The 13,002-nt window shown below is 44.7% G+C and overlaps 1 protein-coding gene across 3 annotated transcripts in view; it reads right to left on the bottom strand.

Annotated features, from left to right (window-relative positions):
- The window catches only part of Crtc3 (CREB regulated transcription coactivator 3), a 104,405-nt gene that overhangs the window by 79,879 nt on the left and 11,524 nt on the right, over nt 1-13,002 (bottom strand). The window lies entirely within an intron of this gene.

Raw genomic sequence — 13,002 nt, 5'->3', positions numbered from 1 at the left:
CACCTGCCTCTGACTCCTAAGTGCCACATCCAACTTACTCCTCTTTAATTTTGAATATTTTCTAACTTTTATGTAATACGCATATATTATTTTATAGTGAAAAACAAAGACTTAGGAATCAAGCTACACACAAATGCAATATGTTACTTTCCCTAAATATAAAATATTTTGTTTTGTGTTTCGAGACAGTCTTACTACACAGTCCTGACTGGCAAACTCTTGGTCCCCAGCTTTGTCCTCCCAAGGACGAGGATCACCCATGTGAACCACCACACTCTTAGTGAACAGAGAGGTTTAAAATGAGGGACTGGAGAGACGGCTCAGCAGTCGAGAGCACTCCGTGAGAAGGCTGCTATTCTGAGGACCTGGCTGGATTCCCAGCACTCACAGGGTGGCTCACAACCATCTGGAACTCTGGTTCCAGAATTCTCACACCCTCTTCTGGCGTCCATGGGCACCAAGCACGAACATGGTGTACACACGTAAAGCAGGCAAAACACCCAATCACACCAAAACTAAAAACAGGGAAAAAATTAATTTTAATCTTCAAAATCAAAGCTAAAATTCCAGGCATTACTTAGGAGACAGAAGCAGGAGAATCAGGACAAGCAGGAGTCCAAAGTCAGTCCTGACTTCGAAACGGGTGTGGGGGGGAGTGATGCTAGAGTTAGTGCTATTGTGCTATAGTTATCATGCAAATATTCAGTTTATCAGACTTGATTCTAAGTGGCTTTTATTGCTGTTTCTGAGACAGGGTGTGGCTATGTAAACCAGCCTGCCCTGGAACTTTCCCTCTGCCTCCTAAGTGCTGGGATTAGGGCCATACACCATCATAGCCAACTAAAAACTTCTTAAGCAGATAGTCTCTGAATTATCTTCATAAACCCACAGATATCCATCCATGACAGGCACTCAATAACATTAGTAAATAAATTCAGGGCAGGTAACAATAGCTGCTTAATGCAATAGAAAAGTGATTTTTAATCATCTGAACAAGTATTTCCTGGCATATAAGTATGTTTGGACAAGATAAGCACAGTCGGGCTGTACAGGGTTATGGTGCGTTGGCCTGGCAACCATTAGGAGCCAAGCTTGCCACGGTGAATGTGAGCCCGGAAGAGCGTGAGGGAAGCCCTGGTGTCCTGGCGGCTTCCCAGGCCTGTGATTTTTCAACTCTTTTCTGTCCATACAAATAAACTCACCAGTAGCTGTGGGACCCTTGTACCCAGAATGTAGCCAAGGCGTGCCCAGCCCTGGGGGTGCACACACCCTCTAGTTTTAGGGTAGAAGTGCAGAAATGGGAAGCTGGAGGCAGCTTTGATTTAGCTCTAGTCATGTCTGTTTGTTTATTTAGGCTTTTTACTTTTTACTTTTACTTACTGCAGCCTTTTAACTTATTTTTAAAGATTATTCTATTTTAATTGTGTGTGTGTGTGCATGTCTACATAGAGATGTGTTCACATGACTGCAAGTGTCTAAGGTGGGACGAGGAGAACAACGAACCCAGAGCTGAGGTTACAGGTACTTATAAATTGTCTAAGCAGGGTACTGGGACCCGAACTTGGATCCTTTGCAAGAGCAGTACCCACTCTTAACTGCTGAGCCCATTACCTCTCATCATTAAGAGAAATGAAGGTACTTCATTAGTAAGAACAAACGACTTTCCAGGGACACAATTCACAGCGGAGAATGAAGCCCTGGTGTGAACAGCTCGTGTGTCAGGAGCTGCTGTGGTCCCAACAGCACCATCAAACTATCAGTCACCCATACTGCCGTGGAGAATACCTACATCACCCCACCACAGTCCTGACTCTGAGCTGTGGAGTGGCAGCGCTCACACTGCTGCTTGTGTGCACGGTGCCGGAGGGGGGGGTGATGCTGGAAGCTGCAGTGGCAGCAGCAGGGGAGGCAGAAACAACGCTGAGGAAACACCCACCTGGCCCGCCTTCTGCCAGGCACTGCTCCAGGGTGTTCTACATAAGAACTCATTTATAACTCCCAACCACACAAAAATTTCAATGACACTGGCATTATCGATTGTCCCCAGTTTAAAGGTGAACAAACAGAGGCAAAGAGCCTCCTGCCTTAATCTTCTGAAAAGCTAGGACTATACGTGGGTGCTATTGTGGCAACGGCCTTTTTAAAAATTTCTTTTAAAAAATTATTTATCAAGTATACAGTGGTCTATCTGCATGCATGCCTGCAGGCCAGAAGAGGGCACCAGATCTCATTATAGATGGTTGTGAGCCACCATGTGGTTGCTGGGAATTTAACTCAGGACCTTTGGAAGAGCAGGCAGTGCTCTTAGCCACTGAGCCATGACAATTGCCTTTTTAAAACACTACGGAATATTGTGTTAAAAATAGTATCTTATGTGTCCCAGACTGGCCTCAAACTTGCAACGCAGCTGTGGATAACTTGTGATCCTTCTGCTTCTCTCTCCTGAACGCTTGGATTAAAGGTGTATACCACCACACTTTACTTATGCAGTGCTGGAGATCAAACCCAGGGCTTCGTGGATGTACGACAAGCATTATGCCAATGAGCTGCATCCCACGCCCCTCAAGCATCTCTACATTGCTGATCCCTCACTGCAGGAGCAAATGGGATTGAATGGAAGGACAGAATGCAGATGTTCCCATAGATACAGATGTTCCTAATTCATGCTGGGGCCGATGTTTCCTTGCTCCTTCTATAATTTCAAACAAAGGCTTAATTCCAGACTACTAGAGATTCATGAGCTGTCCACTTTTCTCTCTTATTCTCTAAGACTCTTATTCAACACATATGGATAGATAAAAAGAAAGAAAAAAGGCACAATTCAAATTTGTATTAAAATATGACAACCATATCCTTGGTCACAGTTCCTATTTTGGGACAGATGCACATTCCACAAGCATTAAGTAAGTCACTAACTTTCTGTGCTTCTTGCTATTCCCTTCAGCAGAAAAGAAGAACACCCTGCTGAAAGTAAAAATCAAAGGCAAACATTGAGCAAAACAGAGAGAAATCCCAGCTGCAAAGTGCATTTGGGTTGCGAGGGACAGACTCCCACACAGAACTTAGAAACAAGGTCACTTTCTGCAAAAGAAATTAAGACGCGACATAAAGCAAATAGTATTAGCAACCAGTGGAAGTCTTTCCTGGGAATAATTCATACTAAAGTGACCCACAAAGTGGTCCTCTAAATCTCTCGCAGAGACGAAGCAGTGTTGTTTTGGGGCTGGCAGAGAGCACCCAGTGCTCAAGAGCAGGGCTGGCCACTAAGCTTTATGACCCTGGGAACAAAATTCTTTCTCACTTTAGGTTTTGAGCAGATGACTCTGCCACAAAAGCCACCAACTATGATGAGTGAACACACATACACAGAATTTAGCTAGCGGCTTTGGGAATAATCTGTTATCTTTACACGCTAGTTCTCTTAACACACACCAGTTCCCAAATGCCTCGGTCAATGCCTCCTGCTTCCTATGGTTTCAGTTTACCTTACACAACAATTATTAGACTCACACCCCACAAACGGACTTAGAAAGGCAGAGAAAATGCCCACAGCACAGACTCAGATGGTGAAGTCAGCCCACACTCCTCCCCGCAGAACAACTCAGCCTAAGCAGCACCCAAACAAACAAGAGCAAGCCATAGGAAAACTGCAAAAGCATAAAGTCTGAAAGTGAGAGCTGGCCAGGGGACGTGAGGAGTCAGAAGCCAACCCAGAGATACAGAGAACTGCTAGGTGGTCTCCACAGATGCTGCCTGAGACTCCAAGGCCATTGTGGGTGGAAGCAGAGAAGCCCTCCTTCATGAGGAGAAGCAGAGCCAGAGATTTGGGACCAGAACTAATGCGGCCACAACTGTTGGGGTGGGGGGCTGTCTTACTCATTTCCATGTTTCCTAGAGTCTATATTGAGCCTGCCACACAGTAGGTATTCAAGAAACATTTGCCAAATGAGGCCATAGCTCTGTGGTAGAGGCTGTAGGTTTAATTCCTAGTACCCCCAAACAAACTAGCAAAGAACAGACACTATGCCAGGCATGGTGGTGGCACAAGCTTTTAATCAAAGCACTCTGGAGGAGGCAGGAAGATCTATCTCTGTGAGTCTGAGGCCCGCCTGATCTATATAGTGGAAATAATTCAGGACACCCAGGGCTACACAGTGAGATTTTTGCCAAAAAAAAAAAAAGAAAAAAAGAAAAGAAAAGAAAAGAAAGATATGTTTGCCACATGTATTTCTTAGGAATGAAGGAAGAAAGTAGTTAACTCTCTCAGAAGAGGGAGGGGCGGAACAGGAAGCCCTCACAGACCAGTCTGTGCACATAGTAGGAAGAAGAAGAGCTCCAGTGACTACGGTGCAGTGTTCTGCCAGCCTGAGCTTGCAGGAACCCTTGCTTCAGATCTATGTACCCGAGAGTGGGTAAGCGAAGGCTACCTGTCAGCGGTGCCCTCCCTGGGTGGGGGTCCTGACGGTGTCAGAAAGGGAAAGTGAGAAAGCTTAGGAGCAGTCCAGTAAGCAGCATCCTCCACAGCCTCTGCTTCAGTTCCCACCTCCAGGTCCCTGACTGGAGTTCCTGTCTTGGCTTCCCTCAATAAACTGTGACCCGGAATTATGCTAGCCAAATAAACCCTTTCCTCCCCAAGTTGATTTTGTTCATGGAACCTTATCACAGCATAGAGATCAAACTAAGGCAACCCTCTTCCCAGTCTCAGGACCCCGAGGAGGAGGGCAAAGGCTGGAGAACTGAGAGGTCAACTTGCACCTGGAAAGTGAGGGTGCTCTACTGCTGCGAGGTGCTACATTCGCACCATTTATGCTACTACTCTGGCATGCAGAAACACAAGTTCCCAAGGTTGGCATGTAATGGGTTTTCAAACACTGCCTAAGAGGCTAAGGGGATGATGGAGAAGCACTCCTGTTCTGTCTTCTGGACATAGTACCAAGTCACTACCAGGTCTTCTGCTATTTTCTTTTAGACATACTTTACAAACCAGAAAACCAGATTTAAAAATCAAGAGAATCATTTTCTTTTGAAGGAGTACGAGGTGTTTTTCAAGTATGCTGTGGTGCATGTATGTGATAAGCTCCGTGAGAAACTAGATAATACTTTAGAGGACTGTTTAAACACAGGGAGCATTGTTCACAACAGAAAGAAGGGAAGGCATAAAATTTTCATGCACTATGATAATTATTTGTTAAGAATGCTTATCACCAAAGCTACAGAGAAACCCTGTCTCAAAAAAAAAAAAAAAAAAGAATGCTTATCACAGCAAAGCTATTGGAAAAAAAACCAAGTACAAAGAAAGATATTATCTGCTTCTATAAACAACAACTATCACATTTAAAATCAGGAAAAATATTTTTAAATTTTTTTCTATTAATATCTAAAAATATTTTTTCCTTTTAAAAAATAAATTACATATATATGCATATATGTATTTTAGTAATAATAAGCTATATATACACATACATATATACACTTTGGTAGTGACTATAATTTATTTATGGTACCCCTCTCCATTATCTTTGACTCAACCCCAAGGAAACTCTGTACAAATTAATAGTATATGTAAAGAATTTAATCCAGTATCTGGCATACAGTGTGAGCTCAATATATGCTTCTGCGGGTTTGTCAGTCAGTCTGTTTTCTTGCTTTCCTGTTTTTGTTTTGTTTTTTTTTTTCTTTTCTTTGGATTTTAAGACAGGGTTTATATTCCTTGGCTGTCCTGGAACTTGTTCTGTAGACCAAGTTGGCCTCAAACTCACTGAGATCCACCTGCCTCTACCTCCCAAGTGGTGGGATTAAGTATGTGCTACCACTGCCTGGCTTACTTTCCTTTTTCTTAGAACCCTATGGAATTAAGGAAGGAAACCGTGAAGGAAGCCCACCGAGACTGAATTATGGGCAAAGCAGTGGTCTTTAAGCCTTGGTTCTCTAACCCTTGCTATGCAAACTCTGGCTTCATTACAGCCAAAGGTACTGACAGGGAGCCTCAGTAAAGGTGCCTTTTGTCTTCCTCCTGAAAGCTCTGCCTCCATGCAACAAGGGTTTTCTCACTTGGCAACCAGAACGTTCTCAAACTCAGTCCGAATTTAGGAACCTTCAGTTTATAAACACAATGACGCAATTTTGTTACAATGTAGAAGTCTCTGGTGATTCGATTAGCAGCTGGTTTGGGTGATACAATTTGAAAGGGTAAACATGTTATATGGAGGCTACAAAAAGCTACGCTGACACTCCAAAAGCCCAGTGTAGACACACGGGAACCTCTAGTCCCTTTGCCCCGTGGTTCCTAATAAGCACAACAACAGGGGCCCAGGCTGTGCTTCAGAATACACGGCGACAGTGAAAGAATTACCCCTCCTCTAACCAAAAGGGGCAACCCTGGTCTCAACGGATTTGCCACTTCCTCCTCACAAGCCTGCAGTGTGCATGTGCCAGTAGACAGCTTTGACTGACAGCCCACCCCATACTAAGGACTATCAGAAGGGTCTTGAACGCCATGCTTTGGTTGAGTTAGATAACAATCTGTATCCCCTGTGAGGGGCCGCTGGAGTAAGAATGTGCTTTCAGATTGGTCCTGCGATAAAGAACTGGCCTTTAGCCATATTAAAACAGCACTCTGTTGACCATCCAGTGCTATAGTAAGAAACAAGAAAAATCACAGGTTGTGCTTGGTGTGGAGGTACAACCTGTAATTCAGCACCCAGAAGACTGAGTAAAGAGAACAGAGTTCAAGCCTGAAGCTACATAGTCCTTTGGAGGCTCGCCTGGGCTATATAGATACAAGTCCCAAAACAAAACATAATCGTGAATGGACAGGAGGAGGAACAGTTTAAAGGATTTACTGGACCTCATAGTGACTATAACTACAAAAACACACTGTATAACTGAACAGTTCTGAGAGTAGAGTCATGCACAAAGTGATAAGGTTATGAGGCCGTATGGACGCTAATTAGCTTGATGTAGTTATTCCCCATGTACCAAAACATGTTGTAACCACTGGGAGATGGAACTCAGTGAAGAATGCCTAACCAGCATGTTTACACCCCAAATTCAATCCCCAGCAGAGGAAAAAGAAAAAGGTGGCATATTATACATACATTTTTATTTGTTAATTAAAATAGAATAAAGGAAAATATATAAGGACGAGGACGGTGTATAAGTAGGTGATTATAAGCAAGTCAATTAAAATCTGTGTTTCTGCAGGATTTGGAACAGAAGCCACAGCCAAGAATAAAGACTCCGTATTTTCAAGATGTCCCCATCTCCCCAGCCTGAAATTCTGGCACTAGAGAAGCTGAGGAGCACTCTAGATCAAGGCCAGCCTGGGCTACAAAATGAAACCTTGTCTATAAAAACAACAGTAATAATAGCTGTTGTTACCAGAAAGAGGAAGGAGAGAAGACAAAAGGGGAATGTTGGAGGAAGGGAGTGGAGAAAGGGAAGAGAGGAAGGAGAAGGAGTAAAGGGGCAGGAGGAAGGGAGGAGGAAGAAGAGGGGAGGAGGGGACTGCAGCAGTAGCAAGTCAACTAAGCACATGAAAAGATGCTCAAGCAGGACACGAGCATTCCCAGCATTCAGGTTGTAGAAGCAGGCAGATCCCTGAGTTTGAGGCTACATTATTAGTTATTAGGGAAGTGCAGACTGAAGACACAATGATACACTGAAGCTTTCTCTACGGAAATAGCACATCTAGTAGCATGGCTTTGGGGAGGAGGGAGTGGGAAAGCTGGAACCCTGTGCACTACGGCAAGAATGCAAACCAGAGTGGCTGCTCTAGAACACAGGCAGTTCCTGAGACCTACATATGACCTAGCAACCCTAGTTCTGAGTTCATACCTAAGACAACTGAGAACAGGTTCTTAAAGCGGGCATGAGGCACTCATCTGCAATCCCAATACTTGGGAGGCAGAGGCAGGAGGATTAGAAATTCACTGTTATCTTCAGCTATGAGCCAGTTTGAGGCCAGCCTAGGCTACCTGAGCCCCGTCACAAAACAGGAAGCAGCAGGCACTTGAGCTATCTGCTCACCACAGCACATTTACAGTAGCAGAATGTGCCACAGCCAAGAGGCAGAGCAAAGCAAGTGTCCACCAGATGAGCAGATAAACAACTGTGGTATGCACATACAATAGAATATTATTCACCCTTAAAAGGGAAGGAAATCCTGTCACAATATGGATGAAACTTGAGGAAATTATGTGAGGCGAAGCAGCTTAGTCACAAAAAGGCACACAGTGTGATTGGATGAGGCACGGAGAGCAGCCCCATCAGGGACAGAGAGCAGAGGGTGGCTGCCAGGCTGGGAAAGCGAAAACAGAAATGTTTTCTCAATGAGCACCGAGTTCCAGTTTTGTGAGGTGAAAAACTCCTGGAGACTGGCTGTACAAGCATATGAATGTTCTTAATGCCATTGAATTGTATATTAAGTATTAGGATGGCAAGTTTGTGTGTGTGGGTGTGTGTACGTGTCTGTGTGTGTGACCGGTTGGTTTTTTGTTTGTTTGGTTGGTTTTGGTGTTTTTTTTCTGGGGGGGATGTCTTACTATACCTCCCCACCTGGCCTAGCCTACCCTCAAACTCACAGAGATCCACTTGCCTGTGCTACCTAGCTGCAGGGACTAAGCACATGCTGCCACACCTAGCTTGTATTTTGTTTTTTAAGCCTGAAATGCCAAGTGCTAGAGAAGATCCGGGGCCATTGGAATGCTTACACCTTGCTGACAGGAGTGTGACACCGTAGAGCCGCTGTGGAAACCAGGTAACCTCCTAAAAAGGTAAAGTAGGGGCTGGCATATGGACTGCAGTAAAGGACTTGGTCAGCATGCTCAAAAGCCAAGTCCAGTTCCCTGCATCAGAAATACAGGGACAGAGCGGGAGAAAGATCAACTTAGCGCATGATCCACCAGGCCCAGTAGGGCATTCACACAAGAGCACAGCTGCACACACAGCTGGATGCCGTGGACCTGTAATTTCAGCATTCAGGAGGCTGAGGCAGGAGAACTGCTCCAAGTTAGAGGCCACTCTAACAGTGTTTTCTAGGCCAACCTGGGTAGTAGGATAAGAACATCATCTCAAAAGAAGGGAGAAAGAAAAAAAGGCTGGGCGATGGTGGCACACGCCTTTAATCCCAGCACTCGGGAGGCAGAGGCAGGCAGATCTCTGTGAGTTCGAGACCAGCCTGGTCTACAGAGCAAGTTCCAGGACAGGCTCCAAAGCCACAGAGAAACCCTGTCTAGAAAAACAAAAAAACAAAAAAACAAAAAAAAAAGAAAAAAAAAGAAAAAGAGGAAGGGGGAAAATGAAAGGAAAAAAAGAAAAAAGCAGGATCTTTGCACATCATTCATCAGTTCAGATGGTGGTCACACTAGAGTAACACGGCCCGACATCCAAGCCTGGTGTCGTTATAAGATTGGGGAGAAGGGCTTAAGTCACAGATACATGGGAAGGTCACATGACAACAAAGCCTCAGATGGCAGTTACATCACTACACAAAAAGCCAGGGAGCATTCAGTGGGAGTGCGGCCCTGATGATCCGTGATTTCACACTCCCAGACTAAGACCTGTGAGAAAGTGACTTCCTGCTGGTGTAAGCCACCGCGGCGTGGCACTTTGTCCCAGCATACAGGAAACGAGCGTGTGCTACAACACAGAGGGGCTCTAGTGTGACCGGTTAAAGGCAACCCAGAGCCAGAAGACCACATCCTTTGGATTCCATTCATAGGGTACTCTGTGGGGACCACGGAGAGTGACCACCAAGGGACACAGCCACTCTGTGTGAGGAAACCATCCAATACCTCAGTGGTTGTTATGGTGGTTCCATGACATAGAGCTACCTTTCTAAAGACTCAATTACATCTCAAAAAAAGTATCAGAAGAAAACCTATGCCCCAAGACCTGTTTTTACATCAATTTGTTATAGAATTTGCTATTTGGAAGAAGGTTCCTACTAACCTAATGAGTGATCATACACTCATCAAGATAAAAGTAACAGTTACAGACCATAACCCACTCAGCAAAATGGGAATTCTTAAAATCACACACAGATATACTATAAATATATGTCAATAAATATATTTATATATATTTGTTTTATGCATGTGTGTTTATAATGCAAAGTTTGATGCAGTTTAGTAAAGACTTAAGGCAGCTGGGTAAGAACAGTCATTACAAAGGAGAAAGAGCAGCTTCGGAGCAGGACCCCTGAAAGACCAACCGAGCTGGTAAGGACACAGCCACAGTCACAGGACAAACTGGAATCACATGCCTGATGGGATCCAACCGTCACTTCTGAGCGATTCCTACAGATTCACCATCTGAGAAGCCCTGGATTCAATCCCAAGCCCCAGAAGTGTTAAAAGACAGCTGCACTACAAAATTATTGCCCGTGACCGTCAACAAGGTCAGGTCACAAAAGTCAAAAATGTTTTTTAGGGTTCTCTCAAGGCAGGGTCTCACTAATCCCAGCTGGCCTCAAACTTACTCTATAGTCAAGGATGACTTTGAACTTCTAATCCTCCTGCTCATGTTGTTCTAGAAACCCAGTCCAGGGCCTTGTGTATGCAGTCAGGTGCTCGACCAACTGAGCTGCATCCTTACCCCAAATTAGTGCATGGGGACCAGACCTCTAAGTCCAACACTTAGAGGCCAAGGCAGGAGGATAGAGACAAGAGGACAGAGAGCTGGACGCCAGCCTGGGCTATATGCCAAAAAGCAAATAAAAACACATTTTATACGTGTGTGCAGACACATGTGGTTGTGGGTGGGGGTGCAGGCGTAGGTGAAGGCCTGGAGCTGACCCTGGTGTCTGCCTCAGTCTTGCTCCACTGAGGCCGGGTCTCTGCTGAGGTGCAAGGACACCAAGCACAGCCGGTGTGGCTGGCCACGTCTGCTTCCTCAGTGCCATCATTTCTGGTGGCTGCCACACGTGCCCAGCTTTTCTGCAGGTTCTAGAGATCCACCTCTAGTGTTCATACTTATAGCAAATGCTTTATCTGCTGCGGTGTGTCCCCAAACCTCAAACAGTAATTTTTAGAAAGATGTACTTATTTTTATGCCTACATACATGTGCCTGAGTGTATGAATGTGCACCATGTGTTTGCAGGTGCTCACAGAGACCAGAAGAGGAATCAGATCCTCTGGCACTAAACTTCCTGACAGGGTGCCGAGAACTGAACTTGGGTCCTCTGCAAGAGCAGCAGATGCTAAAAAATGTTCTTAATCTGTATGCTTAAATACAGAAGTACCACAGATCCCAGTTTTCTCAAATATTAGCAGAAATGTAACTGGTTGAGCATTCCTAATTTAAAAATCCAGAATCTGGGCTAGGGAACGGCTCAGGGGACAAAGCGTTTACCATGCAATCAGATGACTTGAGCTCAGGCCCTCAGAATTCACATATGGCTGTACATGACAACATACATCTGTGAGCCCAGTACTCCTAGAGAGAAGTGGAAGAAACAGAGAAGAATCTCCAAAATCTTGCAAGACAGCTAGCCTGGTGTACACAGCAGCAAAGAGCTAGCCTGGTGTGCACAGCAGCAAAAAGACCCTATCTCAAAAAGACAGAGGGTGAGAACTAACAATTGAGGTTGCCCTTTGACCTTCACATGTATGCCATAACATGCTTGTGCCCATACAAACATACACAACACACACACAGAGTTTCAAAAGCCAGAAATCCAAAATGCTCCACAATACTTAGGGTATCATAAAAACAACGAACTCAGTTTCTCAACAAAAAAGAGCCGGCTTTAACAGGGAAGGGAGGTGGGGCTCGGAAGACAGCTGGGTGAGAACACATTCTCTGCAAGCGTGACAGCCTGAGCTCGAACCCCCAGCATCCGTGTAAAAAGCTAACAACAGCTTTGGGTGCCATGACCCCAACATTACTGAGCTCACACACATAAACCACACACACACACCACACAGATTACACGCATACCACATATGTACACAAACACAGATACCACTGACATTATACATACCACACACACACATCACAAAAATAAGATAGAAGGGCACCTGAAGGCATGGAGTTATTATCACAAAGTTTATGTATCACTTCTAACATCAAATCCTAACTTGTTTAATTAAAAATGTCAGGCTTCTAACTTCTCTGTGGGTAGGACATCAAAATAGGTCTAACTCAGATCTTAACTACAGCACCCGACACTATTGTCTGTAACACTGATTCCACATTGTTTTAAGTAAGGCTCTTCTGGTAAATGACTATGGGGCCTAAATCAGCACTAATCTCAGCGCAGCAAGACTGTTATCTATGTGTCTGGCCCACCTGCCCAGCGAGGCCATCTGGTGACAGGCGTAGTTGAGACTGAGACGAGCTTTAAGTGTAAAAAACACAACAGCACAAAACAATATGGGGACTCTCTTATGTTTTCTATGTAGATTATATGTTGTGATGGTATTGTGGTATTTCTTGGGTTAAATAAGTATTCAAATTACTTAAATAAGGCTGGGCATGCTGGCACATGCCTACTATCCTAGGTCTTAGAGAGCTACATTAAGAAAAGCAAGAACTTAAGACCAGGACTGAAGACGTAGCTCAGCAGGTGGAGTTTGCCTAGCACAGTATTTTTAACAAGTCCTAGGTCCCATTCCCAATCACCCAATAATCCCAGCACTTTGGAAACAGAGGCAGGAGTATGAGAAGTTCAAAGTTATCCTCAGCTACATAGCTTAGCTGCTCAAGACCAGTAAGACCCTTTCTCAAAAGAACAAAAACAAAAAGAGGAAGGAAGGAAGGAAGGAAGGAAGGAAGGAAGGAAGGAAGGAAGGAAGGAAGGAAGGAAGGAAGGCAGGCAGGCAGGCAGGCAGGCAGGCAGGCAGGCAGGCAGGCAGGCAAGCCGAGAGGGAAGGAGGAAGAAAGGAAGAAAATAAGAAAAGGAAGAAAGAAAAGAGAAAGGAAGAAAACAGAACAACAAGCCAGATGTCATGAGATACCTGTATTCTCGGCACTCAGGAGGCACAGGCAGGAGGAACGGA

Source organism: Chionomys nivalis, chromosome 23 (genome assembly GCF_950005125.1).
Source record: "Chionomys nivalis chromosome 23, mChiNiv1.1, whole genome shotgun sequence".
Taxonomy (NCBI): Eukaryota; Metazoa; Chordata; class Mammalia; order Rodentia; family Cricetidae; genus Chionomys; species Chionomys nivalis.
Note: the sequence above shows the minus strand (reverse complement) of the source record. Positions and strands in the feature narration are given on the sequence as shown.